This window comes from Leucopleurus acutus (genome assembly GCF_964270905.1).
Source record: "Leucopleurus acutus genome assembly, chromosome: 6".
NCBI lineage: Eukaryota > Metazoa > Chordata > Mammalia > Artiodactyla > Delphinidae > Leucopleurus > Leucopleurus acutus.
In genome coordinates, this window is record NC_139149.1 from 29,553,562 (window position 1) to 29,572,952 (window position 19,391).

Genomic DNA, 19,391 nt, shown 5'->3' on the forward strand with positions numbered 1-19,391 from the left:
CTGTCACTAAGCCTGAAGCATCCCCCATGCCCTACACAGGTTCACAAGACTCAGCCTCACTAGGCTCAAATCTCTTTGCAAATGTCATTTCTGAACAAAGGCCTTTCCTGGCCACCTTACTTAATATAACACCCCATCAATATTTACACACCTTTCTTCTAAGTTTATTGCCTTTCTTCTTCACTGGAATGTCAGGAGATCATTGAGAAGGGAAATGAGTTTTGTTCGATGCTATACCCACAGCAACAGGAATAGTGCTAACACATGCAGACACTCAGGAAATATTTGTTGAACAAACGATAGGTCGCTCAGGGTGCTGAGTACTCTGATACGTTAGCTCATTGAAGGCTCACAGGCCCCTAGTGGTGATACAGATCCATGAGGGAGGATCAGGGAGCATGCTTGGGCGGGGGTGGGGGGGGTAGGGGGTAGGGGATGGGGGTAGGGTGGAGGTGCTCTGTCTGTGACCCAGGTAAATGGTTAACCACTAGGTATCTCATCCTTCTGTAGAAGTTTCCTTTCTGAGGTCACAGAGACACATACAGGAGGCAGGGACTGATGGAGAATTACTGACCATCTTGAAGTTTACTGCCAACATCATGGGGGTGGAAGGAGCCACCTCAAAATGATTCCGTTTACCAGGTTGTATATAACAGTTAAAAACTGTCTTTCCTGCTATTGGGACATAGAGCCTCTACTCAAGATACTGAAATGTTTCCAGGTGGCTTGTAGAAGTGCTAACATTTGGCTTCAGATATAGTTCTTGAGTCTTTCTCCATATCTAGGATTTAACTATCAACCAAATCACATATTTACATACACCTCACACATCTTCAGTAAGAAAGGCAAAGACAAAATGTCCTGAAACAAAGAGAACTACCAACGTAAGTACAGAAATTGCTGCTTATACATGAGGATTTTGGAGAGGTGTAACAGTATTTAATCCTGAGAAACAAGGGGAGAAACTCTAGCCGAATCTCCATACTTTGGTGGGAAAAAGGCCCTTCCATTCAGGTTGCCCATTCTTGTTTTCAAAGCCTGGATAACAGTTTTCAGCACTCCAAATGAAGTCAATTTGGGAAAATGTGTTTTGATGAAAAAAAATTAGAAATTATCTAACCATTTCATCATAATCCCCTTGAAAATAAAGATTTTCATTTACTTTCAAAATGCATGAGGAGCTATCAGAGATGTTAAAATTTTCACAGTGACTGTTGCCAAAACAATGGGCAGGACTGCTCCATAGGAACTTTGACCTTTTAGTACTGAGACTTCTCCTCATTTCCCCCCCTACCCAAAACATTTCCCCCCCTACCCAAAACAGTACTTCAATGTTTTCACCAAATAGAAGGAATTTCAGTGGAGAATATTTAAATATTTCAGTGGTAATAATTTAAGTAGTATTAAAGACTTCACAATGTAAGCAACAGAAGTTGGTTGGAGTTAAAAAAGGCTGAAAAGGAATTACATCCATGATAAAGAGAGCTCGTGTTGACGGGAGGTCTGCAGAAGCAGTCTTTGAAAAACAGACGCGTTACAAATGAGGCTAAGAGGCTAGAACTACATTCCAACCATGCTCTTGTTAGGATGCTGCAGGCCACACCCTGAACCAGCACTGCTTCTCCCTCCACCACCGGGAATAAACTCTAATGTGTTCCCTACTTATGTGCATTACTCCCCCAGAAATAGTCCCTGCTGGGTACATCTAATTGGCCCTGTTTCCACACTCTGGTCAAGCGGGATCAGGAGACAAAGTGTTTGGGAAGTTTTGCTTCAATAAGGAGGATAACTTCTTTCGCTTGACACAGGCTGGGACCTGAGGTCGTCTGCCCGCACCTGGACAACACCTCCGAAAACAACAGGGTGTCATCTGCCCACACACTTGCACCTGGACAACACTTCCTTAAACAACGGGAAGCTGGAAGCCAAGAATCTGCCAGAACAATTGAGCCTGGACAACACCTACCGACCCCCTGGACAAACAGGAGGTCGAGGACCGCAAACGGATCAAGAGGAAAAAACTTCATCGTTCGGCAGCATGAGACCTCTTGCAGGTTGAGTATGAGAAGTTATCAAAGACTTGCCTGCTTTTGCGCTTCACGCCCTCCTTTGCGGATGACGAAGAGCTCGTCCACCATGTTCGAGGTGCCGGGTGCAAAAGCGAAGGATTGCGCATGAGCCGACCGCCCGGCTCTCTGAGGTGGCCCAGCGCCCCGCCCAAGCCGCCCCTCCGCCCGCCCCGCCCGCCTATCTGCCCCCACCCTCACCCGGTTAAAGGAACCGAGCACCAGCAGCAGTCGGGTTCCTGCGTAGTGCTTTCGCTGCACCGTACCCGCAGTAAAGCCTTGCCTCAAACTCTGCTCTGGCCGTTTGTCAATTTCTATTGATTAAAGAGTTCAGGAGGCCTGATCATAACATAATTTGTGGCCACTCTGCCAGGACTGTGGGGCTTGGAGCTCGCGCACTCTCTCTCATTTCCTCTTTTTCTTCTTTATTCTCCATATCTGAACCCTCCACTCTCCTCCATCCTGGAGGTCCCCTCCTGGGACAACCTTTACCTTACCTCTGGATGTTTTCCTGTTCTGTGCCTTCGCCTGCAGGGAGGAGAGTTCTGTGATTGCCTTTACCGTCCTTCTCTTCCTGGTTTCTCCCCTCGAAACCCCCCTGGTTGACTCTGTGAAGACCGTTTGGATAATACTTGGGCCCATTCCCTCATAGACTCTTCAGTCCCAGGTTTTCCTTTGTTCGCTCGATTGTCTGACACCTGATTCATTGTTTTTCAATCAGAAAGGAGAAAGGGGTTCAGGTTAGCCAGACTTGGACCCGGTACAAGGTTGAGGCAATAGAGGAACTCCTCCGGTCACAAGACCTTGAGTCTCCATAGCTTGTTTGTCACTCCTTTATTCCCTCCTTCTTTGGAGTTTTTGGGACCAGAAAGGATCAGATAATTACATTGATGCAGCGTCTCCAGGCCTCCATCTTGCTCCTGGACTTTTTTTTTTTTTTTCTGCGGTACGCGGGCCTCTCACTGTTGCAGCCTCTCCCGTTGCAGAGCACAGGCTCCGGACACGCAGGCTCAGTGGCCACGGCTCACGGGCCCAGCCGCTCCGCGGCATGTGGGATCTTCCCGGACGGGGGCACGAACCCGTGTCCCCTGCATCGGCAAGCGGACTCTCAACCACTGCGCCACCTGGAAAGCCCGCTCCTGGGCTTTTAATCATTGGTCATTAGAAGTATAGCAATGGGAAATGTCCCAAGAATTCTCAGAGACTCCCCCTTGGGTTGCATGTTTAATAATTGGGGACAGTTCAAGTTAGATGTCTTAAAGGAACAAACTGGTTTTCTTTTGTAATAGGACTTGGCCTCAATGTGCCTTAGGCGACTAGGAGACGTGACCCCAAAATGGATTGCTTAATTTTAATGCCATTTTACAACTGGACGTATTTTGCAAGTGCTCTCAAAAGTGGGGAGAGGGCTTCCCTGGTGGCACAGTGGTTGAGAGTCCGCCTACTGATGCAGGGGTCATGGGTTCGTGCCCTGGTCCGGGAAGATCCCACATGCGGCGGAGCGGCTGGGCCCGTGAGCCATGGCCGCTGAGCCGGCGCGTCCGGAGCCTGTGCTCCACAACGGGAGAGGCCACAGCAGTGAGAGGCCCGCATACCGCAAAAAACAAAAAAAAGTGGGGAGAAATCTCTTACATGCAGGCCTTCATGAAGCTTTATCAGGACCCCGGTCTGAGGGCTCCTGCCATGTGTGCGTGGCCTCTATTTCTACTTCATCCCCAAAAGATTCAGAGCCAGATTTCCTCAGGGACCCGCCTTTTCAACCACCGACTGACCATTGACACACGAGCCTCTTTCTCAGGTCCCCACTCTTTCCCCTTCAGCATTGCCTTCAGCCCCTGAACCCGCATCTTACCCTGGTAAACAAGAAACCCCCCAAATCAGAGCTCCCAGTGCTGTCCCCAGTAGGGCTCCAGTCAGGTTCAAAGTTAGCTCCCACTTTTGCCCCACAGGTACCTCACCCTCTCCGTGAGGTAGCTGATGGAAATGGAGGGGTTACTAGGGTGCATGCCCCCTTTTTGATGGTGGACCTAGGAATCTGTTAGGAGAGGCTTGATAGGTTCTTGCAGAACCCCAACAGGTTTAAGAACAAATTTATCAGGCTGGGGTTAACATCCTCCTTGACCTGGCAGGACATCCCATTTGTTCTGGCCCACTGTTGCACCCCAGGTGAAAAGGAACACATACATACTGAGAAAGGCCAGGGAACACACAGATAGCCTACTAGCCACCAACCCGCAGCACCAGATTTATGCAATGGGTGGTGGTGCTATCCCAGACATGGACCCACACTGAGATTATGAGGGTCACATAGGTCAGGCCAGCACGAGACATTATGCTACTTGTTTATCAGAAGGAATGAGAAAGTGTATGGTGAAGCTGGTAAATTATGAGAAGTTCAGAGAAATTACACAAGAGAAGGATGAAAATCTGATGGTCTTCCTGAGCCTGGTGACGGAGGCATTCGGGAAGGACACCAGTACAGACACTGAGTCCACAGAGGGTAGGTGGCTATTGGCCATGCATTTTATCACCAAGTCTGCTCCTGATGTCAGGATAAAGTTACCAAAGCTAGAGGCTGGACCCAAACCCCATTATCAACCTTGGCAGAGGAAGGCTTTAAAGTCTATAGTAACGGAGACTTTACAGGGCAGGCCAACAAGAAGAGGAAGTTAAAAGGAAAACGCAGTTTTTGGCTGCTTTGATCCACCTGCCACCCGAAGGGACTCTGGGAAGCCAAGAAGACCAGACGGAGAGCCAAGAAGTCGCCTGGGTTGAAATCAGCGTGCCTTTTGTAGGAAAGAGGAACAGTTGCAGAGGGAATGCCCAGAGCGCCCTCTTGTGGGGAGCCCTAAGGACAACCCCTGCTGGCCTTAGTTCCTCGTGAATCCCTGGATGAGAGGTTCCCACACATGACACTGACTGACAGGACCCAAGTGCCCGCAGGGCTCCGGATCCTACTTGATCCATCCTCATCACTCCAGCGGAGCCTCAAGTCACCCTCAATGTGGCAGGTAGAAGAACTGAATTTCTTGTAGACACTGGAATTGCCTGCTCTGTTCTCACTTGGCCAGCTGGCCCCCTCTCCAACCCTGACTGTCCTGTGACAGGAGTTGATGGACAGCCAAATGTAAGGTGGTTTACATCTCCCCTAACCTGGGAGTCAGGTCTATTATTATTACTCATTCCTTTTTGTATATGCCAGAATGCTCTGTCCCCCTCCTTTGAAGAGACTAGCTAAATAAATTAGGAGCCAGCATTTTCTTAGAAGAAGGGGAAGTTCAAGGAAGTAGGAAACGAGAACAAGAACATCTATTAGTGGCCTCAGATGACCTGCCTGTTGATCATTGAGACATTCTCCCCAAATTAGAGAACAAGCGGATCAGGTGGGTTTGGGATATTTCAATGCCGGAGAGGGCAAAGTGTATTTCCCCAATAGAAATAAGATGAAAACCCAGGGGAAATATCCCTGGAAAAGGAAATACCCTTTAAAGCCTGAAGCCCTGGGTGGGAGGGGAGGGGCATCCAGCCACTGCTCACCAAATTCCTCAAACATGGACTCATTCGGCCCTGTCAGTCCCCTTGCAACACCCAGATTGTCCCCATCCAAAAGCCTAACAGGGAGTACTGGCTTGTGCAAGACTTACCTATGGGCAGTAAATGAAGCAGTCATCTCCATTTACCCAGTGGTGCCAAACCCATACACACTACTCACCCAGGTGCCAGGGGATGCTCAGTATTTCTCTGTGTTGGACCTCAAAGTTGCATTCTTCTGTATTCCCCTATATCCAGATTCACAGTTTCTCTTTGCCTTTGAGTGGAAGGACACTGACACCTTGGAGGATATGCAATACAGTTGGAGGATGCTTCCACAGGGTTTTCGGGATAGCCCCCATTTTTTTGGAAATGTGTTGGCAAAAGAATTGGGGAACTGAGCCTGAAACATGGAACTCTGTTACAATATGTTGATGACCTACTTGTAAGTAGTGAGACAAAACAAGATTCAGATTCGAATACTGTTAAGGTCCTACATTTTCTGGCAGAAAAGGGATATAAAGTCTCCCCAACCAAGGCTCAGATATCACAGCAAAGGATTCAATATTTAGAATTTGTTTTGACCCCAGGAGCACGAGCCCTGGCCATAGATTGGAAGGTAGCAAGTAGTGCATTACCATCTCCAATCACAAACAGACAACTTTGAAGCTTTCTCAGGATGGCTGGATTCTGCTTTAGCTGGATTCCAAATTATGGCCTCATAGCAAAACCCCTAAATGAGGCTCTAAAGGGAGGAGAAAGGGAACCTCTCCAATGGGGTGGGGACCACTAACAGGCCTTTGAGACTCTAAAGACTGAATTGAGTAGAGCACCAACACTAGGGCTTCCAAATTTAGACAAACTCTTTATCCTGTACATTCATGAGTGATCGGGAATAGCAGTGGGAGTCCTGACCCAAAAGCCGGGACCAGGTCAGAGACCGTGGCTTACTTTTCAAAACAACTGGAGTGGGTTTCTCTGGTGGCACAGTGGTTGGGGGTCTGCCTGCCGATGCAGGGGACACGGATTCGTGCCCCAATCCGGGAAGATCCCACATGCCGCAGAGCGGCTAGGCCCGTGAGCCATGGTCACTGAACCTGCGCGTCCGGAGCCTGTGCTCCGCAACGGGAGAGGCCACAACAGTGAGAGGCCCGCGTACCGCAAAAAAAAAAAAAAAAGAGTTTGCATGATGCTTCCACTATAGGAGGGATGCACTATGGGACTTCGTGCAAAAGACGTTTTCAGGGAAGGGACTTAAGGGAACAGTAAAACAAGTGACTCTTGCCTGTGATTTGTGTGCCGGTAATAACTTGCAGGCTCACCCAATCCCCCCTTCATTACTCAAACCAGTTGAATGCTGAGGGACATACTCTGGGGAAGATTGGCAGTTTGATTTCACCCAAATGACCCTGTGGTCAGGATACAGAGATCTACTAGTATTTGTTGACACCATCACATGTTGGGTTGAAGCCTTCCCCACTCAATCTGAAAAAGCTACTCAAGTCTGTAAGTCCCTTCTAAAGGAAAAAAACTCCTCTGTTTGGCCCTCCAAAGTCCTTCTAGAGTGATAATGGGCCCTCTTTTGTAGCAAAGATCACACAGGGGCTCTTAGCAGCCCTAGGGGATAGATTATAAGCTATATAAAGCAAAATGGTGGTACTTTGTGCTGTGCAAAGATGACATCTGGTGTAGGACCCATCCAAGGCTGGTGTTCTCTCACTGAGTAAACTCAGAAAACGAAGATGAGGCTTAGACCAGTACTGTGGCTGAGATCTCAAACTCCCTTTCTCTAATTACAAACGCAAAAAAAGAGTATGTTACCCCATATGCCACTAAAATTACCCTCTGGATTTATTTATATCTTGAGGTATGTACCTAACTTTGAGAAGATATAATGAGAGAATTAAGCTTTCAAAACTCATTTCCATTTGTGCTTTCAATCCCCAATGCTAATGATCTTTTAATGCAGATTTTATCTGTGAATTCTATTTATTGTAAGTGGTCATTTGCTAGCTAATGTATTTATTTATTCATTTATTCATGTTAGGAAATAGAAATGCAGAATATGTGTTGTATTCTCTGATTATATCAGCAGATAGCTCAACCACATTCTTAGAATAATGTTGCCACAAACTTTTGAATTGATAATAGACTATTGTGTATACAAAATCCAGGTCCTTAAAAATAAAAATGCTCTGTTTTCTTCTGAATAAAGCAATAAGTCTAGGTCAGTAATAAGTTTACATAAATTAATAAATGTTAACTTCTTTGAGTTTAATAACTCTTCCTATGGGTTTTGTAGCTGACTATAAACCACCTACCTTTAGAGCTGGGGGAAATCTTGTTTATTTCTAAGAAAATATGTAATTTTTGATGGACTCTCTAGAATAACATTGCATCTGTCAGAATTAATTAAATATATGTGAATGGTCCAATAGTCAGATGAAAACCATGATCCTTGTGGTACTGATTTAAAACAAACAACAAAAAAATCTATAACAACGGAGGCTCTCAAAGATCATCTAAAACAATAAAACTTCCATGATTTACAATCTTCATGACTCATCATTCAAGTGTTCCTGCATTTCCACCTACATTAAAATTTCCAGAAAAGCTGTCAACTCCTGGCCTGAATCCTCCCTCTTTCTCTAATCATTTTCCTTCTCCTGCTCACTGCCCTAAACTATACTCCCTTGAGACATTTATACTTATGATTATCACCAAGACATGTCCTTTTCTGTACTGAAAGTTTCAGCCAAGGGGAAGTCAGCTTCACAAACACAGAATTAAAGTATTGCCGAAACTCAGTGAGGTTTTTTGTTCTTTTTAAAATCCATTTGGGTCACAGTAATGGATTAGATACCTTGAACAGCCTTGTGTCAGAGTAGTATACAGGTCTGTTTTAATTTAGCTACCAGTGTGTCTAGGTCAAATTTTTTTTTTTTTTAATTTTTAATTCACAGCTTCTGTTCCCAACCAAACTTGGGACCGCTTGCCTGCACGCAGTAAAGCCAATCTATTGACACCAGGTTGTGGTGAAGGAAAGTGCAGCATTGATTGTGGGGCGCCAAGCTAGGAGTCCAGGGCAGCTAGTGTGCGAGACACCGGAACTCCTGGATGGGTTTTAGGAAAGCATCCTTAAAGGCCAAGTGAAGCAGGTGTGTTGTAGGGTCTCAGGCACAGTTCTCTGATTGGTTAGTGGTGAGGTAACAGGGTGGTGTCACAGGGTTAACGTTATCGATCTGGAAGCTCCAGGAGGCCTGGGGACTATGTGCTCATGGTCATCAAATAGTTAACATCTTCCATTTGGTGGGGGTTTTAGCATCTGTAAAATAACTTAGGAAATGTGCATCAGATATTGTTATCTAGGTACTTCAGAGAGGAGCTTAGAGAGGGAGAGTTTTTCTTCTAAGGCTCAATAAAGCTTTTACTCACAGGTTAATTTAAGAAAACAATCTAGCTTGGTGTTCATGAAAAACACAGTCATCTGGTTTAAAATGACAACAGTTGAAGTAAAAATTAGGTAATTATGTTAATAGCCTATTGAAGATTTCAGTCAATAAGGGAGGACACAATTTGGGCACCTTATTAATCATTCATTTTTCGAGTTGTATGACTTGTAACCTGCTCTGTTGGGTTAACTCAATTAGAAGTGCTCACAGGTATCATACATCTCTTCATTTTAAGTGCGTCATTAATTTTATGACAAAATTAACCCAACACCATTAGAGCAACAGGCAAATCTTGACAGCTATTTTTTCTTAGACTGTTCTAGTTGATATTTGATGGGGTCCACAACAATTTTATCAGTTCAGTAGGTTTTTACCTTGAGCCTGCTACAGCTGATGGGATCCTAGGATCAGTGGTGACATCAGTTGTGCTACACACAGACTTTCCTTACCACACAGAACCATCCCTGATGTGCTCACTCTAATAGGGGAAGGTTACTTTCAACTTTCTGCTTGTGGTGTTCTGATAACCTTGCATACTTAATTGTAATTGAGAGTCAAGTGACTTCTACAGAGTATGCATTTTAATTAGCTATCAAATGAATAGCGAGGTTGTTTGAATAGATTTTCTTTCTTTGTACTAATTAATTGGGAGTCAATGTTCAGGATCTTGTCTTGAAGAGTCCACTGAAGACGTTCATTTCAAATATATATATATATATATATATATATATACATCCACTTACAAGCATGGGATTCAGAGTTCATTTTGCATTGTAATATAGGCCAAAAAGAAGCATTTAAATGGATGTGCAGGTATCATGCTGCAAGGTAAATATATTTTGTAAAAATACAAAAAGATTTGTATTTTCTATTGCAGTCTTTAAGATAAATAAAAATGTGTTATTTTAAAAATCATTAAGGGCTTCCCTGGTGGCGCAGTGGTTGAGAGTCCGCCTGTCGATGCAGGGGACACAGGTTCGTGCCCCGGTCCAGGAAGATCCCACATGCGGCGGAGCGGCTGGGCCCGTGAGCCATGGCTGCTGAGCCTGAGCATCCGGAGCCTGTGCTCCACAGCGGGAGAGGCCACAGCAGCGAGAGGCCCGCGTACCACAAAAAAAAAAAGAAAATCATTAAGCAGGCAGGAGAGAACTCTGTAGGCATAATTATATCTTAACTGAATTTGAACAGAAATTATATTTTTAAAAAAGGGCAAATAATTCAAGATTTGAGGATTCCACAGAAAATAAATGGAATGTAGAATGGAGGCAGTATTCTGAATATCCAAAATACTTTTGTGTCCAATTATTTAAAATGAAAACACTTAAGCAAAAACTACTTAAGTTCTAATTTTTGCCTTCTGCCTGGACTTATAGCACTACCAAAATAGTTGCATACAATAACATCAGCCTTGAAAATAATTTAAAAATTCATAAAACTATAAATAGTTTATTATTCTATGAAGTTTATGTTTGCCATACCTATATTTACTAAACAGACAGTGATCCTTCCCATGCCACTGTGTGGTCTACAAAATGTGAAATGATCATCAAGTTTCCTGAAAGAGGGTGAACACAGTTCTGAGATCAACAGTGAATGTATATTGCAGTTCTTCTTGCATAAAAGAAAAAGTTTGAATCTTCTGATGGGGATTGAAAAAAATGCATCTACCAGATCAGTAGCTGTACACCTAGTGTCATAACCTATGTTAACATATTCCTGTAAAAATATCACATCTGGCAAAGGATCGCAATTGGGGCTGCAACTTAGTTAAGTTTATAGTAGTCCATTGTCATCTGTCAAATAGATTCATTCATTTATTTATTTTTGACTAATGGTTTAAGAGAGAACCAGCACCACCATATCCTTTAGATCTTTAATTGGGGCACCAATCTCCGAAATTCTTCCAGGAATGTATTCTTGCTTCTGATTTCCTATTTTGACTTGAAGATAGGGCAGTTTCAGGAGCTTCCACACTTAACCCTTATCATAATCACTGTTCCTCCACAAATCAGAGTGAACATGTCGGAGTTTGGCCAGGTGCTCAGAAAATGCATCCCAACTGTGTACTGATGGGCCAGGAAATAGCTACTGGGTAGATAGTTGGATGCACTAGATCCACTATAAGATAAACCTGGATCAGAACTTTACTTATTACTTGGCCTCCCCAGGCTCCCGCTAAATGAGGGGCGTGATGATTGTTATGGTATCCTCTTATCAGTTTGGGTACTATATCCAAAAACATTCCAAAGTTCTGAGTATTTCCTTTTTCCATTGTGAGCTTAAGTCTGGCAATTGGCACAGCACCTTTGAGGACAGATTGAAGGAACATTTATTCTTCCTCAAGGGCATTTGGTTTCACTTTCAATTATTGGATTCTGGGTCTGTGAACTGACTTAGGTTTTGAAACCACATCAGGAGTCATGAATTTTTATCCATTGCTGTAGAGGATGTAAATCTTCTATGTGCCACCTCTAAATTTCTTTGGATGTAAGGTCAAGTAACACCCTAGTTGCCTGCGCATCTATCGTGCTACCAGAAAAACCTATGGCCTATCAGTCATTGCCACAGACCCAAGGCACCCTTGTTGCCACTTCACCCTTGCTGTCCATAGCAGTAAATATTTCTACCTTCTGTCTATTGGATAAATGCTTCCACTTAAAGCATGACATTCTGAAATCCTATTATCTCTATTGACACCGTAGAGCCCAGTTCCAGAAAACATCTCCTATTATCAAATCCAGCCTACCAAAGTTTTAAATTTGCCCTTTACCAGGGAATCTTTTATTACCTTTGTGAAGAGAGTATCCTCTTGGACTTTACACAAAACATGGTTGACCCATACACTAGGTCCTAATATGCAGTAGGTCTGGCCTAACATTCCCACCTACCTCCTTGAGCCTTCTGACCCCAAATACTGTTAAGGCAGTTCCAGCATCTCTGCCTCATTTATTGAGCACCATCATATTTCCCATGATTTAGGGATCCATCACAGCACAAAATAACTAGCTCCAGATGCTCTTACCATGATGTCAAACAAATTATCCTCTTGTATTCTTTCCTACTGGTCCAGTGTCTTCATGATCCACTTTTGAATGTGTTCCCTTTCATAATAACCAGGTCTTCTACTTATTCCTGGAAAAGGAACTGTTTCCCTGCTTGAGCTGGTTGAACCTGGTTATTGACATGAAGGCAATGAAATGGGAACAAACTGTGGGGAGAATAAGGATGACCTTGCAAGGCATCTGTTTTAGGTGAGATCTTTACAGAGCCTCCAGACAAAGGCAGCCTGTTTTCCTTTAGCAGATGGGCAGGGGCTCCTTCTGTCAGTCTGGATGATTCAGAGAAAATTGGAGGTTTGACATTTTCACCCTTGTCCACGCAAATATCCCCTACCAAAGTTTGCTTTCTATAAGATCACTGACCTTAAGCTGTGAGACAAGTCAAGTCTACACCAGGGTACCTCCTTTGTAGCTCTGCTCTATGTAAAATGAAGTCCAGGTCTAATTTTCAGTATAGTCTGCGTGAGGCTGTAGGAGTTAGGGGTCCCTTCAACTGCCTCCAATTTGGCCTTCTGACCTATAACAGTGTGCCTTGAGGTGATTGTTGGCTAACCTGATTCTATTTTTTTTTAAGACTTAAATAAATTATACAACAATATAATCCTTATAATTACTTTTGCCCCTATATTGTCCAAGGACCACAGCTACCATGTAAGCCAATGCTACATCTTCTACCTGTAACTCATCCTAGTGAGTTAGCACTAGTGAGACTCTTAGAAATTGTGATGCCACTGCATGTCAGGGTAATCATCCTCCCATTTAACCCCAACAATGGGGTCCTTATTATATCTGTTTTAGAATTTCTTCCTGACACTTTACTTTGAAAGGTCACTTTTTATTTCCCAAAATGGAGATTGAGACATGGGCCTTATGCAAGCAGTTTGTATTGGGCAGTGATTTCGAGAATAGGTACAGGAAACTGAGAATAGTAGACAATCCATACAAGCAGGTGTTATCAAATTGATCACTAATAAGAGAATCTTGGGTTTTTTTCTCAGAGACTGTCGAAAAAGACAGGAAGAAGAATGAAGCATGAAATTAGCTAAGAGATGGAATTGGGACTTTTTTTTATTGGTTAATGGTTACTCCATGTTGTATTAACACCTTCACATCTCCAGGTTGCACATGCTGAGTGCCAGGTAGGTTCCTGTAGATGTTCTTGTCCTCCCCATGGTCTGCTCTCATATCATTTGTCTTCAGGCAAATAATCAAGGTCAATTAGGTGTGTATCTTGAGTAAGACATTTTTGAGACCTGGTCAATAGGAGGGGGAGAACATTCAAGAGTAGATCATGAAGACGTTTGACCAGCAAGGAAGAATATAAGAGAATTTAATATTTAGCAGGACTTCTAGAGCTAGTTGTTTTGTACTGGCTCAGAGGTGCCCCAGGGCAGAAGCAAGAGTGTGTCACAGGTCAAATAATGGCACCATAAAGATACCTGTGCCCCAATCCCTGGGATCCATGAATATGTTAGCTTACATGGCAAAAAGGACTTTGTAGATATAATTAAGGTTATGGACCTTAAAATAAGGAAATTATCCTGTATAATCCACATTGGTCCAACCTAATCACATAAGCCCTTAAACGCAAAAAGCATTCTCTGGCTGGAAGCAGAAGGGATCAGTAGAAGTGTAACTCAGGGAGACTGCAAGCATGAGGGAGCTATGAAACATGGTTCTGGGATGTAGGGGCCCACCTACTAGGACCACAGAGATACCTGTAGGAGCTAAGGATGGACCCCAGCTGACAGCCAGCTGGATTCTGCCATAAGCCTGAATGAGCTTGGGAGCACATCCTCCCTAGAGCCTGTGATAAGAGCTCCGGTCATCAACACCTTGATGCCAGCCTTGTGAAACCTGGAGTAGAGAATCTACTCAAGCCAACCTGGACTTCTGACCTACAGAACTGTGAGATGATATATGTATTGTTTTAAGAGGCTGAACCTGTGGTAATTTGTTATGGCAGCAAAAAGAAGCTATCGAGAGAGACTAAGCATAGCTGAGGCCAAGTTCTCTGTTGGGCTCCTGCAAAGCTAAGTGCAGCAGACAGATTAGAAAGAGGTGAAAAGTGACACTGTGCAGTGGGAAGTAAGAGGTGTCTAATGCACCTTTAAAGGACAACATCTGGAGGAAAGATACAGGGCTACTAATCTCTGTGGATGAGTTCTAAGGACTGAAGACATGGCTGTGGATAGGAGAGAGGAAGCGATATTCCCAGATATTGCCCCCACATTGTTTATTAACAGTTAAAGAGGAAACTAGCAGTTTTAAAAGGCATCTGACAAGGAGCCTTTGATTCAGTTATTTGTAATTTTCTCTAAAACACTTAGGAAAATCCAAAAATATTGATAAATCAGTATGACATGTGTGAGAGTTTTTAGGTGAAGTGGAGCTAAGTAAAAAACAAACCAAAACCAGTGGTAATCTACCAATAATTTCCCTGATGAAGCTGAGTCTCTGTATAATTTAAAAAATGTGTTTTCTCCATACTCAGCATCAAGATGCAAAGGCCTGGGATCTGTATTAGAAAATAAAGTGGATAGCCATCCTTCTACCAGTCAGTGCTTCTTGAGGTGGGCAGACCACTTCCCCAATCTAAGCTTCTACATTCTTTCAAAATGTGATGCTGCCAGAAAATAGTCCAGACCTCTAGGACTGTTTTCAAGAAAGAGAAGGGGTGCTGGAGCACTAAAGAAGCCTGGTACTTTCCTAATGAATTCATGGACCAGGTATTTGGAGGTGCAGCTGGGTGTGGATTACAGGAAGAATCCCCATAATACAGCATACAGGAGCACTGACATTTTCTGCACTTTCTTATTTTATTGTTTAAGTAAAGATATATTGATATGAGAATGAGATTAATTAGACTGATTCTTAGAAAAGACCCACTAGTATATATGATGGAGAAATGGACCAGAAGTTATAGACCTAAGAAAGATATTTAAGAGGCATAAAATTGATGGAAAGAGTGGACAATAAATATTGTATACCCTATTTGCTGGGAAGCACTGGAAGTAGAGTGTTTTCTCTGTAATTAAACATTAGTGAATGGCGGGACTTCCCTGGTTGCACAGTGGTTAAGAATATGCTTGCTAATGCAGGGGACATGGGTTTGATCCCTGGTCCGGGAAGTTCCCACATGCCACAGAGCCACTAAGCCTGTGAGCCACAACTACTGAGCCCACATGCCACAATTACTGAAGCCTGAGCACCCTAGAGCCCACGCACCACAACTACTGAAGCCTGCACGCTCTAGGGCCTGCATGCCTCAACTACTGAGCCCATGTGCTGCAACTACTGAAGCCTGCGTGCTGCAACTACTGAAGCCTGCGTGCCTACAGCCCGTGCTCTGCAAGAAGAGAAGCCACCACAGTGAGAAGCCCGTCCACTGCAACAAAGAGTAGCCCCCATTCGCCACAGCTAGAGAGAGCCTGCATGCAGTAACAAAGACCCAATGCAGCCTAAAAAAATAAAAAAAAAATTAGTGAATGGCAAAGAAAATGTAAAAAGCACTTGGATTACGCTGTTAAAAATTCCATAGGACAAGGATGTCAAAACATCATTCTCTAGACTTACAGATTGTTATAAAACAAAAACTTTTGAAAATAAGTTGGTATTGTGAGTAGGAAACAGGAAACAGATACTATGATACCTCAGCAGAAAACCATAAGAAGAAAATACACTAAACAGAAAAATAAAAAACTAAGTTAAAAAGAAAGTTGAGCAAGATAAGGAAGGACCCATCCCCAAGGCACTTGCATGCATGCACACACACAGACTCACACATGAATACGTGAAAAATAAATTGAATATGCAGGGGAAAAAAGTAAATCAGGAATTCAGGCCAGAAACTTGAAAATCTCTTCAAGAATAAAGGAAAAAAAAGGAGAAAAAATATTAAGATGATTTTTCTCTAGTAAAGAAAAAATAAAGATTTAATCTAAGAAATGTAGATGATTCTGTGTATTGAAAGAAAACACTTTGGACAGAAGTGATAAAGACCTCTTGAAGAAAACTAATCTCAGCTAAAAATAAATTGTAGTAGATAGACAAAATTAATAAAAATATATGTGTATATTTGACAATATATTTTAACTATAATTAGTTTTTGCTTTGTTTTCTTAAAGTCTGGGGAGAAATATTACAAAGAAAGGAAAACCTCTTTGGTCTCAGACTTATCCTTAACAGCACTGAACACCAGAAAGCAGTGGGGCAGGTTCAACCTAACTTTGGAGGAAAAGAAAAAACGCCAAAAATATACATACAGTTGAGTTGACATTCGTATTTGAACACCTTAGAGAAATGTCTGTACATATGCAAAAGTTCAGCAAATATACCACTGATAAAGGCTTTTCATAAGTATGCTTCATGAAAGATACTAATAAGACATCAGTCAAAATAAAGAAATTAAGGAAGGAAGAATCATACAGTGATGGAATGATGAATTTTAAAAAGAAATCTTAAATGTAAAAATAGTTGAAAATATTCTAAATAATTGATAAAGAAAAGACAAAACATATAAAAAGTAATACTTCAGTTAAAATATTTTCTTAATGGGACTTCCCTGGTGGTCCAGCGGTAAAGGATCCACTTTCCAATGCAGGGGACGTGGGTTTGATCCCTGGTTGGGGAGCTAACATCCCACATGCCACGGGGCAACTAAGCCCACACACCAGAAGTACTAAGCTTGTGTGCCTCAATGAGACAGCCAACGTGCCACAAACTACAAAGCCCACATGCTCTGTAACCTGCACGCCACAACTAGAGAGAGAAAACCCACACACCACAACTAGAGAGAGAAAACCCACATGCCACAACCAGAGAGAAGCCAGCACACCACAACTAGAGAGAAGCCCACGCACCGCAACAAAATATCCTGCAACTAAGACTTGATGCAGCCAACAAAATAAATAAATAAAATAAATAATACAAAAACACAAAAATAAAAAATAAATAAATTAAAAAATATCATTCTAAAAAATATTTTCTTAATAAAACAACAAACTGTATCAACAAAGACTGTGAGGGTGAGCTAGGTTAGAGGAATCTAAGGATGTTAAATTCCTCAATTTAGAGAGAGAGAAAAAAAGACTTATTTTTAAATTCTATATTTAATTATTTAGAGTTGGAAGTATTTACCAGTAGAACAAATTATAAAATATAATTTTCAAAAGAGAAAAATAAAAACAAGCAATATAGAGTTTCCATAAAATAAGCAAGAAATTGAATAAAAAGAAGTAACTAAATAAAAGCACAAGAAAGACATAAAACCAAATATTTTAATGTTATAATGTTATATTTTTAAAGCAGGATAGATAAATTAAATTTAAGCAGGATTCTAAAACAAATGAATAAAATTCTCTGAAACCATAATTGGTTCTCTCTAGTTTTTAAACTTCCTATTAATTTTTCTTCATTTTGTTTCCTAAAATGACTATTTTTTACAATAAAAATAAGCAATACAGCTTATGACAAAATAGTGAAAGAAGAATATTGGCTTCCTGTAAGATCACTTTGGATAGAAAATAAGAAGCAAATAGGGAGAGATATAATTTTATATTAAAGAATAAGAATCTAGGAACTTGTTACTAATATGGATAAGTGTAGTGATTTCTGAAATTATAAGCCAGAGAAGCTAAACGTGATTAAAATTTAGGTAAAATAGGAGAAAAATGCCATCTTCACAATTAATGGGACCTCAAAGTCAGTGTGTGAGAATATGTGAGTGTATGTGTATGTACATGTGTGTTTGTATGTTGTCATTATTGTTACGTGTTTATATAGATTTCCACAAACATACTATTGACACTTGTAGACTGCAAGAATGGAGGTTGCTCCATGTGAAATTTCATTGTCTGGTTATTTTCTACCTTACTTTTGACATTATTCATTGAGAAATATTGTATCAAATCAATCAAGCCATACTAAAGTTAGACTCTGTATATTGTTTTTTTAAGTATCTCCATCAACAGCCTTATTTCAAACTTCTAAATTTTTCTAAACTATATTTCACAGTTTATTCTGTGTGTAAAAGAATAGTCTCTCACTTATAAATTTGTATATTACTGACTTGAATAAGCTGCATATGGCTTTCACTATTGACATTATATTTTGAAAGGCTAGAACAGTTATATTACTGGTTCTCCAAACCATTACAACATAAAAAAGATGGAAATCACCTTCTATCAGGAGACACATAATTTATCTATTAAAACTGCAAAAGAAACTACAGCTGAAAAATTATCTTGGAGTGAATAAATGACTAAAGTATCAGAATTGCATTGCCTAGGTTCACTGATCTCTTACAAACGCTGTGCTAAAGGGGCAGACGATCCATCAAAGAGAATGAACACCTTCTAAGCATAGAATTTATCAAATAGGCCATCTTTAGTAGCAATTTTTCTTTGATTTTTGATCACTTTGGGTACGAAAAATGATGGGATTCACTAGAAACTGTTTTTCAGAATAAATTGCAGCCACTTAAGTGTAATATCTACAAGAGAAAAGTTAAACCAGAGAAGTCATTTCATTTATTTTTCTTTTTTTAGACTAGATACATGCACCTCATGGCATGAAGTATATGTCCCTGGGCCTTTTGATATTAGATAACATCAAAAACTAAATGTTTTTCTGAATAAAACTGGTTCTGAATATTTTTAATTAACTTTATCTTTGCTGGACAAGTTAATTTCCTGGATATACTGAGTTAGCAATAGATTTGGTAGTAGAGTTGAAAACTAAACCATGTTTTTGCTCTTTCTATTGTTGTTTTTCTCATATTCAAAACACATGGAAAAATAATTTTTGTGCTATGTTACCCAGTAGTCATCTTCAAAAGAAGTGCTTGAGTCCCTCTTTTTCTTACAAGTTACAATTCAAGGGAACCTATTTGAACAATGACTTTAATCTACATTAAATTTAAATAAATCTTTTAATATTGAGAGAGCCATTGTTAAACTGACAATAACTGGAATGGGGCATAAGGTGAAGAAAGTGGTTAGCTATATTTTGCTCAACTCTGCAGAATTTTAATTATCGTATATTTTAATCTTTTAAGTAAAACTACATGAAAAAGTTGAATTTGTAAATAGTAGTAGTATTCATAGACAGGAATAAGATTTTGTATCTGTTGGAAGATATGGAGATGGGAGAGGATAAAGAAAAGTTAACAATTTTCTTTTTTATATTTCCTTCATCACATGTATCAATTTTCCCTGTTAGGGATTTGGAAATTGTGGGCATTTTACAAATTATAGTTCATTTATAATAGCTATAAAATACAT